This window comes from Protopterus annectens, chromosome 15.part0, assembly GCF_019279795.1.
Source record: "Protopterus annectens isolate FY-2018-M chromosome 15.part0, PAN1.0, whole genome shotgun sequence".
Taxonomy (NCBI): domain Eukaryota; kingdom Metazoa; phylum Chordata; order Ceratodontiformes; family Protopteridae; genus Protopterus; species Protopterus annectens.
In genome coordinates this window covers 838,413,782-838,431,711 of record NC_056749.1, presented here as the reverse complement: position 1 = coordinate 838,431,711, position 17,930 = coordinate 838,413,782, and positions in this window count along the sequence as shown.

Sequence of the window (17,930 nt, the reverse complement as noted above, 5' to 3'; positions counted from 1 at the left end):
CTTACAAGCCTAATCATATTTATCCTGAGTTTCCCCAGTTGCTGGTGGTTAGGTGAGTGAAGTTCACAGAGGAAGACAACTCCCTTTCCTTTGACAATTTAGTAAGTGCAACCAGGACATGCTGTCTATTTTTAGTTGGAAGGTATTTCTTTGGAGGGGGCTAGGGGTGAGTGAGAGGTAAAGGTAGAATTGAATTTGTAAGCCAGCTGATTTGCTATATTGGCTGGCTCTGCGAATATGGTCCCATTAACCGCCAGTCCAACACCCTGCTCTCTGCTGCCTTTCAGGTTTTTGACATAGCTGAAGAAGGTCTAATGGTTGTCTTTTGCCTGGGAGGCTATCTTGACTTCAAAATTGGATTTATTGGACTTAATTTCCCCACTTAGCTGCCTGTTTATTTTGATGAGAGAGTTCTTATCTTTATGGGAGTTACACTTCCTGATTTTAGCCATGATTCTTTTTCCTTTTGTTATATAACCTTTTTAATTTGGGATGCCACCAGGATGGTTTGTTTTGGACTTACGTCTGGTAGGTACAGCAGCCTGTATGCAGCCATTGACACAGTTGTACAGGAGGGGCATTGATTTTTGGCAAACTATCACTTAATAAAAGGCAGTTTGCCTTGGAATAGTTCCTAATTCTTACTGTGTTTACTGGGGTGTAGAGTTGCTTTTGATTTGTTTCAGCTTTATGGTTCAGACCTTACCATGGAGGACATGACATTAGGGTTGGTGCAGCATTCTTCTATATTTGTGAGTATGAGGTCCAGTATGTTAGAGCCTCTAGTAGGCATATGCACTAACTGGTTAAGGGTCTTTGTATTTACAAAGTCCAGAAATCTCTGTGCCTGCAAATTTGGGACCATGTAGGATTCTCAGTTTATAAAAGGGTAATTAAAGTCCCCCCATAAATAATATGTTAGGTTGGATAATGAGTGTCTCCAGTAGGTTTAAGTATGTGCTATGAGCTTCATAGGACATATGTACTATGAGTTTCCTAGGACATAGAAGATGACCTATACTTTGGAAGGATCTGGTGAAGGATTTTATCTATGGTGACCTGCATGTGGAGAAATTCCAGCTTATCATCCTGTTTAATCAATCTAGAGATATGTTTGCTGTTGATGTATATCGAGACACCTTCACCTTTAGTTCTTGTCTGTGCAGCTACTGGTCTAAAAGTATGGAAGGCACTTAAACCTTGCCTCTGCCGAGTTACTCACTGCAGCTTTATACCATGTTTCAGTAACTGTACCGATGTCTATGTTCTCTAGGGTGAGGAGGGCTTTCTGTTTAGACTCCTTGCATTGAGCAGTAAAACCTTGAGATTCAGTTGAGTTGATTAAGCTGTGTCAGTAGGTTTGTCAATTTGGCATTACCTAAAAATGTCCTATGAAGGAGGATAAACTTTTAGACAGTATTCAAAAGCCTAGAGGGGACAGGTGCAGACCATCACTGCCAAAGCAAAATGTTTTTTTAAACATGTCTTCCCATGCTGAAAAATATTGGATCCCCTTAAAATGACAATATAAACTCTGCCAACTTAAAAATCAATCATCTTTTGATGGTATCGTGGAATTATTCTTGGTGAAGGTAATATGCTGCTCAGTACTAGGCTTATACTAGCCTGAGACATGTAGTCAAAGAGATCTATAATATTTCTTTCCATGTAGTTTAGGGAGGTATGTCTCAGTTCATTTACACCTACATGAACTTTGATGGAATCATACTGGTACCAGTAGTGCAGTGACTTGAGTGCATGTGTCATTTGTCATATCCTCTCTCTTCTCCTTGTTCACCCATACTGGTACCAGTAGTGCAGTGACTTGAGTGCATGTGTCATTTGTCATATCCTCTCTCTTCTCCTTGTTCACCCATACTGGTACCAGTAGTGCAGTGACTTGAGAGCATGTGTCATTTGTCATATCCTCTCTCTTCTCCTTGTTCACCCATACTGGTACCAGTAGTGCAGTGACTTGAGAGCATGTGTCATTTGTCATATCCTCTCTCTTCTCCTTGTTCACCCTGGTTAGTGGGGCAAGAGTATGTCTTATAATGGACTCTCCTATGATTAGAGTCCTGGGAAGTGTGTTTGCTTGCCCTTTGGGCTTTGTATTTGGGGATCCACTGATTGAGACTGAATGTATGTTATTAGGTGTTGCTTTTGTTGAGTGCTTTTGGGTGTGCTGAGGATAATCTTTGCTGATGCATGCTCTAGGAGGTGTTTTTGTTAAAGAAGACTGCATTTAAGTTCCTCAGCATGTGTTGGTCTGTGTGCGTGTTGCGTATTATGTGTGGGGAGTGCTGTGTGTGTGTGGTTTTGACAACCTGATGTATACTTTTAAGCAAGTGTTTAGCCTCCAGTGACATCACCCAAAGCTCTACCACCAAAACCCTAATAGCAGTAATCTACTCTCATCTGCAAGAACATACATATTTGTATGTATGTGTCTGTGAATACAATGTATAGCAATACATATATGTGTATCTATCAGTCTATATCTATACCTATATATCTATATCTATCACAGACACACACACACACACACACACACACACACACACACACACACACACACACACACACACACACACACACACACACACACACACACACACAAAACATATGTGGTTTACTTGTATTTGTCAGTTTTAGCTAATATCAATATCTTTATTCTCAACACACTTTGGTCAAAAATGCAGAATGTTGACAGTTACCTATAAATAAAAATATTTCACATGAATATTTGAAATATTTGTAATAAAATTAGAGAACCTCACAGCTGGATCCACTTCTGCAATACAGATTATTCTAGTTATCACAGAAACTTGGCTGAAAAAAAAATTAAATGAGGAAATACTCATTCCTGTATATGGTATTATTCAAGCAGATATACCTAGAAAGAAGTAGGTGAAATATGCATGTAGTGCATGGAGCACCCCAGTTATGCAACAAAAAAACAGCTAAATTATATCCTGGTTTACTGATGCTATAGCATGAGATCCAAGCTTAAAGGACAGTCCCAGAAATATTTTTGTTTTGATTATGGTCTTTGTTTGCATTTTCAGTCTGGCTATCGATGCATGTCCCAGCTTTAGCTGTGGGGTTGGGGGAGGGATGTTTACAAGAAGTTTTAATGGTCTTAGTCAAATTCCATCTCAAATTGCAGTTTTAGTCATAACAGCTCTCATTGAGTCATTCATTAGTTTCACCTTAGCTTTTCCCTGAGGGTAGAAAGTAGCTGTTCAAGAATTTTATGACCTCACTTGCTGCTACCTTGCAGGAAAGCATATGATCAATGCAAATCTAAAACATTAGTAAAGAGAGTTTTCTGTTCATTTTATTTCATATTTTATTTTGTGTGGATTTCTGAATGCTAATTAAGTGCTATGATGTTATGCATGACTGACATTTGCTCTGTAGAATGCATCAGAATGATGCAAGTTTCAAACATTATTATTATTTTTATGTTCTGTTTTGTGATGTCTGAATACTGGCTAAGTGTAATGGTTTTCTAATCTGCTTTAAAAAACATATGTGTGATCCAAGCAATTGACTCATTTTAACAATGAAGTCCAAAACTATCGCAATGAGGGCTGTACAGTAAGGCAGTCCATGATAGTTATAATACTAATCATGAGATTGTTTTACTGTAGAGTAAGGGAATACATCAATAGACTGCTAATATTTAGTATGGGGGCATAGCCAAGATTGTGAGCAGTTAACAGCACTGCTTTTAGCTCTCCTTCATTTAATATCTCTGACAAGATTTTTACTAAAAAAATCAAATAGTACATTTCAAAACTTGAAGGATTTATAGTTGAATATCTGCTAAAAGATTTTCTACAAAAATAACAAGTTTGAAACTCTTTTAATTTTTTTCCTGTGAAGAAAACTAGAAAGAACTAATTGCCTCAGAATGACCCATTCTGAGCCCAGTGTACAGGACAGTACTATGAAAAAAAGGCATACAGGCTATACTAAGTAACATCAATGAGGTATCTGTAAAGATAAATAAATTAGGAAGCAAAATGAACAATTTTTAAAGAGGAATATAAAAAAACAAGATGAAGTACTGAATGAATCTCTTAAACATCAATCATCTCAAATCTCGAGTATAAAAGAGGCGATGTCTGATTTTGATGTAAGATTACTTGAAAATGAGAACAACACAATTTTTTCTGAAATAAAACAACTTATTCTGGGAAAAATAGAAGACTCAGAGAACAGATCTAGAAGGAATAACATCAGGATTTATGGGATTCCTGAAAAAGAAGAGGGAGACAGTATGATTCAGTTCCTTAATACCTGGCTGCCTAAAACTTTGAACTGAGGTCTGTGATCATAAGATTTTTTCTCAAGTTAAGATAAGGATTTAGTCTTAAAAGCTGCATGGACTAATTATCCAGTTAAAATTAAAGAAATACTATACAATTTGACAACGAGTACTTAACATTAGTGATGTCAAAGATAAAAGCATGTGTTCCACTTTTTTTAAAGCTTAAAGAACAACAATATTAAAGCAGAAATCTTGTTTACAGCAAAAATAAGTATTCACCTTCCAGAAGGAAAGAAGCTATTTACCATCTTGGAAGATGCAATGGACTTGATACAGAAAAATAAAATTCTAGGAAAAACAGAAGAAATGGACTGAAATCTATCAGCTTCTTTGAAGAGAAAAGCAACAAGAAATGTGGGACAAAGGGAGGTACTGCCAGCACAGCTAGCTGGAAATTTGTAAATAATCATATGTCATTCATGAATATCAACATGATTCATATGTTTGTGCTACAAATTGGTTCATAGGTTCTTAGGTAAGTACTAGGCTATCGGCCCAAGGGTCTACGTAAGCCTAGCCAACAAGGTTCCCTGGCTTACGCCACCCAAGAAAGTTATTTTCCTGTGCCCCTGTCGAGCAGAGACACAGAAGTGATCCCCAGGGTGTATTTCTTATTTCCCATCCACTCATCAAGATTTTTCTTGAAGAGTGCTAATGAAGAACTTTGCTTGACATAGATGTTCCAGAGTATGGGAAGTCTCTGGGACAGGAATCTATCCCTCCAGCATGTCCTGTTTATTGTGGTGACAAGGTTTAGGTCCCTAGAGCATGTAGCTTGGAGGGATTTGGATTTCTTTAGGTGTAGCATGTCCAACAGCTCTGGGTTTGACATAGCTTTATATGTTAGGCAGAGATCATCTCGGAGTAAGCGATATGCTACGGAGTAAAGCTGGAGTTTTTTGAGGTGGTCAGTGTAGGGCATTTGTTTGAGGCCAGCTGCTGCAGATGTCTTGTGAGGTACATTCCAAAAGGGGCATTGTACTCTATAATGGGTCTAATAAGTGTCGAGTAGAGGGGAACAATGACCTCTTTTTTTCCTGGATGAGAACCCTTTTATGATGAGGTGTGCCACACAGAAGGACTTCCTGACTACTGTGGCAATGTGACTATCAAAGGAGAGACTACTGGCCACCTGGGTCCCAAGGTCTCTTATCACAAATTCAGTGTTAAGTAGATTGCTGCCTATGTGGTAGTTCATGTGTAGAGACTTTTTACCAAAGGGGATGCCACTGCACTTTTTGGCATTGAGCTTGAGGCCATGGCTCTGAAACCAGGCATTTGTCTCAGTGAGGCCCTTCTGTAGGATGTCCACATCATTTGGGGACTTGACTATGGCTCCTAGTTTGCAGTCATCTGTGAACTTCATTAGCAAGAGGCCTTCTGTGTTAGCCTGTACTTCTGAAAAGTAGATACCAAACAGGAGAGGTCCCAGGACGGAACCCTGTGGTATTCCACTTGTCACTGCTTTGAGGTCAGATTTGGAATCTGCAACTTTTATAGTGTGGGTTCTGTCAGTGAGCCAGTTGGCAACCCATCTAGTGATGTAGGGATTTATACCTAGTTTAGTGAGTTTAGCTATACCTTACCCTCATTTACGGCTTTGGTGACTGCCTCAAAGAAGTCGATCAGGTTCAGGAGGCATGATCTGCCATTCACAAAGCCGAACTGGGTGGGAGCCAGAGTTTGGAGGTTACCAATGTCTTTGTTTATGAGTTCTATGATGATACGTTCCATGGCCTTGCAGACCAGGCTCGTCAGGCTAATAGGTCCCGGGATCAGTGGTGGCTCCCCCTTTGTGGAGTGGGATAACTGTTGTTGTGCACCATTCAGTGGGCACAAAGCCTGATGCGAGGCTATTATTGAACATGGTGCTTAAGTGGGGAGCCAGTTCATTCTGAATTCATGTAAAATATAGGCTGGGATGTTGCCCGGTCCCTTGGATGCTGTGTTTTTGGCTTTAGAGAGTGCAGCTTTTACCTGTGTAGTTGTGATTACAGGGACTCTGCATTCTTCCTGTATAGATATGGGTCCTTTAGGGGTGGGGAGGGTAAAGTTAGCACTGAACCTATCTGCCAGGATGTTGGCAATATCAGTTGGTTCTGTAATTTTTGTGTATTTGTGCTGTAACTCAGAGCAGATCTGAGTGTTGCCATCTAGATTCTTGACATAGCTATAGAATGCTTTGTGGTTGTCCTTGGATTTAGTGGCAATTTTGTTTTCGTAGCTAGCTTTGGAGGATCTTATAAGGGATCTCAGCTTCTTACTGAGGCTGACCAGGGAGCTCCTCTACTCATGGGATTTTACTCTCTTTTTGCAAGTTTCTTCCTTCTGTTGTACAGTTTGTTTACGGCAGGGGACCACCAGATTGGCTTCCTTTTTTTGGAGGATAGCGTCTTGGTTCTGTTTGGGATAGCACGATCCATGCACTTGTGTAAGTGCTTATAGAGTGCATTTCTGTAGGATTCAGCAGTTGTATTTAATTGCTTATTAATTTAAAGTAGTGCTTGAATACTTATGAACAGGTGCTGAATATTACTTTTTATAGGGTCTATTTTATAAGACCAAAATTGCATATGTGTGACTACATAAAAGTCAACACATAATGCATGAAATCTGACAATAGCAAATGGCCACGTAATCAAATTTTTTCCCTAGGGAAAAAAACGTACATGGCCTTTCGCTTAAAAAAATAATTTAACACCATAAACAGGTGGGGGGCTTTGCCCCCACACCCCCCAATGTGGGGGGCTGTGCCTCCCACACCCCCCCCTAACTAAATATACCAACTCTGAGATTGCACTATAGGGAAGGAAAGGGCAACTCCGTGAAGTTGGCCAACTATTTCTTTGCCCTATGACATATTCATTGAATTGCTTAAATGCGATTCGAAGAATATGTGTCGCTGTTTCCGTATTCACTAAGAAGCCTTTTCATGCTTCTAATATAGACCCCTTTTTACAAGGTCAATCATTTATTTTTTTTTCCCTACTTCAAATGGTTACTAGTTCCCTTTTTAAAATCTTAAAGTTTGATTATTTTAGCTATATATGAAATTAAAGCCTCTTATTTTCATTTAGAGTTTGAAAGGTTAAACTATTAATTTTATTAAAAGTTAACCATTATTATGAGTAGCAGACTTTCTTTACTCAAATATTTTATTGTGAATTTTCTTTAGTAAAAAACAATAAAAATTAATTTTTACAACAGAAACTCTTAAATAAACAAGGTGGCAGACTTTCTGATATCTTGCCATAGTTGAGTAATGTACTATTAAATATAATACAAGATGTAAGAAATAACACTAAAGAGGCATGTTAACTTACATTCTGGGGTCTTGATATGGTCTAGTAGTGTACTATTGATAGTATACTTGATCCAGAAAGACATGCCATGTTATAAACAAAGTATAAAAATATAGCTTTTTACAAATATAAAAGTTACTATTGAAATTATATCAAATAATCAGAGTAGCATTCACACTTATACAAGTTAAACCTGGATCACACATAACTGTCATTCCTTTAATGCAGGTTTATGTTATGTCTCTGTTAAAAAAAATGACAGTCTGCTTTATATTAAACATCTCATACAAATACAGCATACTGAATCATTAAATGGTATTTCTTTAAATACAATAACTTTTTGGCACTTAACATAATTTGAAATGTTTTTGTTGATTTTTAGTGGTTTGAGGGATTGATGTATAATGTAGAGGTGGCTTGGATTCACTTGTGAACATTTTGTTTGTGAATTGTAGCTGATAAACTGTTCATTTGAAAGCCCTTGTCAAGAGGACCATCTTGAAGCAACTTACATTCATGAGCACTTGTGTGATGATGTGGGAGTTCTGAACATTCTAACAGCTGTCAGGGTTACTTCTTCCTGTCTAAACGTAAATAATCGTAATACTTAAATCACATGCTAAGATGTCAATGAATACAAGTTAGATAATAAACAAAAGACAGTGAATTGCATTCTAAATCACTGTCAGTTATTAAATAGTGCTGAATGCTTGCAGTATACCAAAAGGATAGTTTGTATACTAGCTTATAGAATGATAAGGATGATAAAAAATTAGGATTGTGTTTCTCTGTTATTGTCTCTTCTTAATGATAACAAAAGTTAATATCTAAGAACAATTTATTAAGAAAAGTTTGAATCTTAAAAGGGAAGATTTTTCAGATGTTTGTTCAGATACTATTAGATGTAACATTTAAGGAAAAATAGGAGTGATTCTAACAGGAGTACCAGATTAAAGAGTATCAAACATATAAGGGTAGATATAAATTCTGCATTATATGTCACTCACTCAAAAGACCTTAATCTGGTATGTCATATCAACAGAACTTGGTGGAGATACACATTTGTCTCACAAATGTTGCCCCACTTTTGGATCAAGCTTCCTATTCAAGTTAAACAGAGCCCCTCATTGGCCCTATTTAAGAGTAATTTGGACAATTGGATGGGTAACTGGAAATTCACCATAGAAGTTCCACCTGTGTCCCTCTTGGACAGCATCAATAGGTGCTGACTTTAGTGTCTCTTTGAACCAGACTCTCTTGGGAGCACAGATTGAACTTGGCTAGGCTTGTAATGGCTCTGGGGCTGTTAGCCTAGTAATCTCCTATGACCCTATAATACTTTACACTAGGATTATAGCTAAAATATAAAACCTAGGAATATAGTAACAGTACAAGATATAGTATACAAAGAGAAACAGAGAGATCAGAATAAGTAAATATGTATATAGTTAAAGAATATAAATGCATCTATAAGGGTGGGAGGATGGCATAGTGGTTAAGGTGTTCACTTTATAGGCACAAGGTGCAAGGTTTGATTCTTACATGCAGTAATTGACTGCACTTAGAATAGCTCAAAAACACAGCTAGCCTGGTACTAATTTATGAACTTATGACCACATGAACAACTTTACAAACAGTAAATAAAATAGAAAAAATAGAAAATCATATGATGTAGAAATTAATAAATATAAAAATAACAACAGACTTCTTGCTTATAGTAGATCAGGGAGATAATGTGAGGTACAGGAAAAGATGGGCATAGATATATTCAGTTTGGTCAACTTATAATAAAGATTCTGAACACCTGTTTAACTTTTCTTATTCATAATAACTCACTGACGGGCTTTTTAAGATGATGATCCTAAAAATATGAGACACATTAATATGAATCAGAAGCATGAGCTAAGCATTCTTAGTCTAATGCAGAGTTTGAGAGTTATGTTTGAGGGGTAGTTTGTTCGCCTTTTTTAACAAACTTGGAATACTTCATTCCACGGTAGAATGTTTTAGGGTTATATCATTAGGTAATTTTTTATTTGTTTCAAAAGTTTTAGCCATAGCTGATGACTTCATATTGTTATATATAAAGTATATAAGTTCTGTACATAAATGTGATTTATTTATACCTGTTTTTTCTCTCATATATAAATGTCTGATTTTAAATACATATCTATTAATATTAATGGACTGAATAATCCAGTAAATAGGGGAAGCCTGTTCAAATACTTGCAATTATATAAAGCTCAAATGGTATTTCTAAAGGAAACACATTTACTTAATAAAGATGTAAAGAAACTTACAATAAAGAATCATTTGGTTTTATCAGGTTCTGGCTTTCGAGCTATAAGAAGAGGCACCCTCATTTTATGGAAGAAAGCACCAGTCATGCCTAAAATAAAAGATACCTATGTTGATAAAAATGGTATATTAAGCATTGTTATAATTGAGTGGAACAGAAAACTATATACATTGATGAATTCTTATTGGATTTCAGGGGCTGGAGCTAAAGATGCAAAACATTACTTAGACACTACAGCCTATCAAATGAAAGGCAAAGTTATAATGGCTGGTGATTTTAATTGTATTTTATCAAGCAAAGATCCCACTGTAGATAGCTGAGAATCACATCTTTAGCCAAACATTTAATGAATTTGTAAATCAAATGCATTTAAAGGAGATATATATATATATATATATATATATATATATATATATATATATATATATGAGCTAAGAAAAATAAACTCACTTCAATTAACCCATTATTCATATAAATATGAAACACAAATACTGATAAAACTTTTGTCTCAATCTATCACATATCAGAGAATTTTCAATAGTTTCATGTCCACTATCAGACCATAATGATATAATCTTTAATATTATTTTAAAAAAACGACAATTTTTATACATCACCAGAGATTACCAGCATACATTATTAAAATAAAAGGATTCAAGGATTGGTATGTTAAAGAGATCAAACATTTCCTAGAAATAGACATGAATGGTGATGTATCTGACATTGTCCTATGACATTCACTAAAGGCTTACTTAAATGGAAGAGTTACAAGCTGATGTATTAGTAAAACAAGAGAATGGGAAAAAGAATGAAATGTACTGCAGGCCAAATAGACACACTAAAGTTAATTTTAAAACCAAATTACATTATCAGTAAGTTTGACCTTAAAAACTTCAGTACAAAATATGGTGAAAATTTTATTCATAAAGTTTCAATAAACCTGGAAAAACTTAAACTTCAGGCATATTCAGTAAACCCTTTAAGCTTGTATAAACTTGCTCTTAGATCAAAGAAAATAAAAAAAATGAAACCATATCAAAGAAATTATAACACATATAAATAATAAAAAAAGAAAAAAGAACAGATATTAAAGGTATTCTTGAGGGCTCTAAAATATTTTATAAAAATATAAATAATAATGTAAATAACCTACCCCAGGATTCATGAAGCTTGTGCCAGGCGCAGGAGTAGCGTAGGCATTATAACACCAAATATGGCTGTAGAGCGATTCAAGTACGATCCAATTCCACGTGCACTACCAGCATACACCAGAACTGCGCAGCCCTCGGCTTAGGTATGCTAATCACCCGATGCACAGTGCCGCACCATGCAAATGAAGGTATATAGCAATTCATGAAGTGGTGCAGGCATAGTGTAAGCCCACGGAAATGTAAACCAAAAAACACTGTTTACATTTTCCCAAACAGAACATCGGAGCTATGGAAGTGGTCCAGACTCATGTATTACAAAGTTAACATATGCCAATGGTTAAATACACAGCCAATGGCATAAGAAAAGATGCACAACACCTAAAAAACAACATTTAATGTCATGTGCACAGTAACGCAAAGTACAACCGCAGGGCATGTGTGCGCAAACTGGAACACAAAGAAAATATATACAAATGTCATAAAATCGCAATGTAATACAAATCAGGATTTCACCATAATACGCAATGGTATGCATGGTACACCACAACCAAGCTTCAAGGGTTGCTAAGGGTCTGTGACAGTGTTTGGCATGGTAACTATGAATTAGTACTCAATGCCATGCAAATGAGGCAGGTAATACTGAATCGCAAGCATCCCGCCGGATTAAAGATGTACCATACGGTGCAGCGCTAAAACACCGAGGAGTGGCTCAGAGGTATACATGACATCAGCAGTGGGGTGTGCCACCGTAGCTGTAAGCACATTGGAGCAATGCAAATCTGGTCTGGCCATTGCTAAGCAAAGCTGCAGGACAGGGGTGGGGAGGTAGGTATAGAATCATTTAGCTGAGAGCACATATGGTGCCCAAAAGCGCATGTGTATGGGGATGAAAACGTGCCTGAAACCCGGTAAGCGGATGCACGCACCACGAACCATAGCACAAACAGGAACGTCAGGGGAAGAAAAGAAGGAAATGCAGCAGTAGGGTAACTGGAGTACAACTGAGCAATTGACACCTATTAACTCACAGCGGGCAATGGACGGCAGCTGACAAGTCTGCTCGCAGAAACCTGCAAAACAGGATAGGGGAGACATCGGATTGCAAAGAAAGGAGAACTGTCATAGCAGAGCAAAGCAAACCTACAGTAGACCAGCAATAGAACACATTATGCAAGATAAGCCAGGTCTAGGAAAGTGCAAATGAAAGCAGGCTGCTGGATGCATGCCAGAAAATGGTAGGTGAAACGTGAAGAAATGTAAAGGGAAGGGCAAGAGGTAATCCACGGCAGCCAAATGTAATTCAACACCAAAGGCACCAAAATAGTAGTTCCTGTAGTAAAACACATAAGATACCCTGTAGCTACAATCGTACATACACACCCTATGACATCATCGGTGTTCACAGCACAATAGTATAAAGTGTGAAAGCACCCTACACACACCTGTGTATTCCCAAACACTGCACCATAGGTGTAAACACACGGGGAACTTTTAAAATGTACATGTTGGGAGCTGCCATAGCTGTGATTCATCACCATGTGTTAGAGACTGACGGTGTTGTGGAGGATGATGCTGACAGCCACCGCAGGCCCCGGAGGAGGAGAAGAGTGTTCGGACCAAGGGTAACCTACCAGGGGCTACATGATCTGAAGATAGTAGAGCATTACAGGGTGGACAGGGACATCTTGCAGCAAATAGTTGAGCTGTGCCGGCCATGCCTGAGAACCAGAAACAACAGAGGGGGACCCATCCCAGTGGACACGAAGGTATGTGTAAGCTTGTGAATACTAGCCACAGGTACCTTTCAAAGGCCAACTGGAGATATAATGGGGATCTCACAGGCATCAGCATCCAGGGTACTACACCAGTTCCTGGATGCCATGTTACCACATGCAAATGAGCATATATACTTCCCCGAACTCAGGAGGAGTTGGCCAGCAATATGCGTCACTTCCACCATGTGGCACACTACCCAGAGGTACTGGGTGCAATAGACTACATGCACATACATATCAAGTCACCACCTGGTGAGCATGGTAGGTGCTACATAAACCGCAAGGGATTCCACTCCATCAACTGCCAGGTCATGTGCAATGCCCAGGGCATTATCATGGTTGTGTGTGCTGGCAGCCCTGGAAGCTACCATGACTCCCATATCTGGCATGCCTCACAGCTGTATCAGGTATTTGTCAGGGGAGACATCCCACATGGCCACCTTGTGGGGGATGCTGGCTATGCACTGGAGCCATGGATGATGACACCCATCAGAAATGCACACACACCCATGCAAGAACGCCATAATGAGGCACACGCACAAAACAGAATCATCATAGAGCGTGTGTTTGGGATGCTGAAATCACGGTTCCGTTGCTTGGACACATCTGGTGAAGCCTTGCAGTACTCTCCAGGCACGTGTGCCCACATCTTCATAGTATGTGCCATGCTACATAATATGATCCTGTGGAAACAGCTGCAGCAGGTAAAAAATGGTGAAGGCCCTCATAGCCCACCGCAATTGCCAAGGCCATCACAGGCACAGAGGGATTCAGACCACGAACACCCTGTGCCAGCCCCAGTAGGCAGACGGAGGCATACCCAATATGCCTACGCCTTGGCAAAGAGGGAACGTATAGCACATACTCTGACAGTGTAGGCCCCTACGGACTGAAACACCTCTCCACCTGCACACACAGTAAAATGGATGGCACACACACACAACCACCTGTAAATTGTAATGTATAGGTGGCCTACTGTGTGAATCCTACATAGGCAGCCCTCAAACATTGTACACACAGCAGCTATTGGAACAAGGAATGTCAACACCTGAACAGTACATGCGCCTATCAGCATATGCTGGTGCTGTGTGTATAGGTTCCTAGGCACATCGGTAGGTACATGCCCGATTGTCAGAGGCCATACACCAATAGAGGCAAACAGTGTCTGCTGTCGCCACAACATTGAGTGACCAACTGTCGCTCAGTGGAGCAGAAGCAATCGCGGGATCACATGTGTGTAAGCACTGTTCTCCACACACTCTGCATGGATTCCCTGCTGTGTTAATGTGGGGCTCCACATAATGTAATCATGGATGTCATGTCAAGGCATGGGGTGTACCCATGACAGGTATTTGTCACCCCAGCATGCTCCACCTATGTTCGTTTGAAGGTGTAGCACATTATTGTGTGTGGCTCACTGTGATATACATACCCAATGCTGGAGCACATCCAGTAAACATCACATGGACATACCATTAATTGGACTCATCCATATGTAAACTAAATGAGTTACCCATGTGAGTGCAGTATGGAGTAACAGCCATAGTATACTCCACATACAAAATGCCTGAACATGTGTACAAAGCCCAGATGGCCAAGTGGTAAATGCAGTGACCGTCGTGCATGTTCCCGGTCACACGTCCTGCAAGGGATGTAACGTAATCCCAAAGGCACGAATAATGCATGTCAGATGCAGGTCATCAGATCATGTTTAGCACACGTTAGCGGGAATATGCATTGCCCAGTGCTGGTAAGCGTCATTTAAATATGACTATACGGATATGCGCAAAACAGGGCTAAGCTTCTCTGAATATTGCGCAGATCATGGTCAATGATGTCCAGAGCAGGTGAAACCAGTGTTATTCACCCCTGTACTAATAGTGCCTGCTCTGAAGGGTAAAACGACCACTGCCAGGAGTAGAACATGCAATCATGTATACAATCACCTAACACTATGGTAGCCAAGATGTACCTACGGCAGGTGTGTAATGTGACAGGTTCAGACACAAACGTGCGGATTCCAGGAAACAGTATACACCGACAAGTACACAATAAAAGGTGTATTTTGCCTGTCACTTTCTCTGTCAGTATATATATATATATATATATATATATATATATATATATATATATATACACAAAGGGTGACAGAGAGATATATGTTGATATATACGGATTCACCGATATCTGCAAATATATAGATAGGTCAACAACATTCATAAAACCTTGGAGGTACAAATAAATAGGATACCTGCCAACTATGGAATGTGTCACATACCGACACGCGTAACCACGAGGCTGAAAGACCAAAAGAACACAGTACCGGAACACTAGAACCGCGAGTAATATTATCACGATATGAAGGGACATTTAGTTACCGCTGCCGGTGTTGCGGTCCATGTAGTTACTGTGTTCAACTGTGTTTGTGATTGCCGTAGTCTGTGTATGTGTGTGTTGTGGGTGCCATGTGTGTTTCCATGTGACTGTAATGTATGTGTGTGTGTCTGCATCGTGTGTCTGTTAGTGCCAACTTGGAGGTAGATCATTACAGTAGGTGTGGTTATAGCTAGCCATAGGCATACGGTTACCACCTGTCCCACATTAGAAGGGACAGCCCCTCCCTGGGCAGTTGTGTCCTGACATAAAACATTACAAAGGGCAACTGTCCGAGATTGTAGGACATTATTATGTCCCATATATTATGTAATAGTTGCATTAAATAGTTATGCCTGTATGTAAGAAACGTAAATGTTACATGCAATATGATAAGTAGCCAAAGTCCTACAACAATAAGTATGCATTGAGGATAAAAGTATGTGCTATCCTGTGTACTGACCATGGGTATGTGTCGGCCTGTAAACACCGATGTGTGTCCCGCAAGTGTCCCACAATGGCCATTTGAAAAGGTGGCAATCCATGCCAAAGAGGTTCAGTTACCAACACAACTGCAATGACCACAAATATCTGGGACAGAAATACATGGGACAGCTGTCATTTAGTAACATTCCTTTATATATTGCTGTAATTCCAGAGGTATGGAAGTATCAACCTCACCTGCATACTATATAGAAACCAATTAACAATGGCCCAATGTATATGCCCGTATCAAAAGTCTGCTAACTGATAGCTCTTTAATTATGGAAGGAGCCCACACACATATATGGAAAATGTAGAAATGCAAGCCCCACAAACCTGTATATGCTATGTACACCCACCTACATCCCCCACACATGAAACTATAGCAATACAGACTGTAATTACAGCAAAAACATCCAGTCAGTCAATTACATCTGCAGAAGCATTAACATACTTTGTGAGAGACACATGTAAAGGCACCATGTGAAATCTTAGCCGTTGTATAATGGAACAAATGGCGATGTTACAGGTTTTGTTTGCAATAATCCCTTATCAGATGGTTGGGATGACAGGAACACTCACATGTAGAACCACATACTCTAGCCATCACACACAGTCCACGGGGGACATGAATCCAAACTATCTGCATCTCTACACATAGCAGTTGCAATTACTCACAACAAAACACAATACAGGCCGTCTCCCCGAAGGTAGGGGAAATGGGCAATGCCCAAGTGGAGAATTCAATTATACCCCACTGTTGCTGCGTAATTGGTAAATGGAGTAGCTGCACAGCTGATGTGCAAGTAATAAGTCACTCAGGAACACCAATTGGTGGCAGGAAACCACATGTTACAGGTATCGACGTATATAAGGATGACTTGCCAGACATTCAAACCGTATGCTCATACCATAGAACTGCTTAAACAGTGTAAGAGAGATAGTCATGAAAGTCCGGAACGATAACAAGGTATGTAGAACACTTGGTATGTAAGTGTATGCATAGCCTGTTTTGTATTAATTATGTTAGTGTATGTATAGCCTGTTTTGTATTAATTAAAAGTGTCCGCAATGCATAAAGTGGAAAAAGGTATTATGTAGTGATGTTTTGTTGAGCATAGTAACGCTTGTAGAAATTGTGTGTCCTGCAGTGGGCCACAAGGTAAACATCACAGACACCACAAGGGATGCTACATCAGGGCTTTAAACAGAACAATTCCATACCACCCGCTGTCAGTGGTAGGGTATGTCCAACAAGTATGTGCCATAGCAGGGGATAGTATATGTCGATATACTGTCACAGTAGGCATGTGTATGGGCATATAACGACAATGACATGTCTAAGGTGGTCCCGCTGTGCAAGTATGCTTTGCATTATTGGATACTATGTAAAATATGTGTAATGTACAGTATTGTAGGTAGATATGTCAGATATTCTACACAGCATAACAGGCATATCATGCATACCAAAGGTATCATCTATTGGCATGTACAATATACAATAACAGGATACATATGGCTTGTATTCACGGGACACTGTAATAGCATGAGAGATAATCTAAATGGAAGAGCTACTCAATTAACCATGCACAAAGGACATGTAATAGCTTCACAGGTTCATAGTGGGGTACTATGCAGTCTGGCAAGTCTATGTGTAAGGTCAACTACAGTGTTCACACCAGTGGCACCTCTCTAGGGTAGTGTCCTGTCTGTGAACAGCAAAGCCATGTGTTACCTGCACCTCTGCATAGTACAGCCACTGCAGTGATCCCTGGCGTACATGTGTCTCCCATCCACCAAGTGAGGTATCACATGAACAGTGCTACTGAGTGTCCCCACATGATGTACATAGGAATCATGTTCCAAAGCATGATGAGTGTCTGGTTTGGGTATGTAACCCTCAAGCACATCCCACTCATTGTTGCGTGTGTGCACATATCCATGAGCATGTTGCTGACAGTGGCTTTTGCTTATGTCGCTTATGTGGAGTATGTCCATGAATATTTTGTGGACATGGGCCCTGTCTGTTCAGCGGAGGTCACCCCTGAGTATGTAGTATGCAAATGTGTACAGACATGGTGTCCATCGTTCTGCCGCATACGTCAACCGTCGGAGCTCAATAAACATCATGGCGTGTTAATGTTGTGGTATGTAAAGCCATAGCTGTTGTGTAAGGTGCACCCTAAATGGTGTGTTGTACCCTTGAAT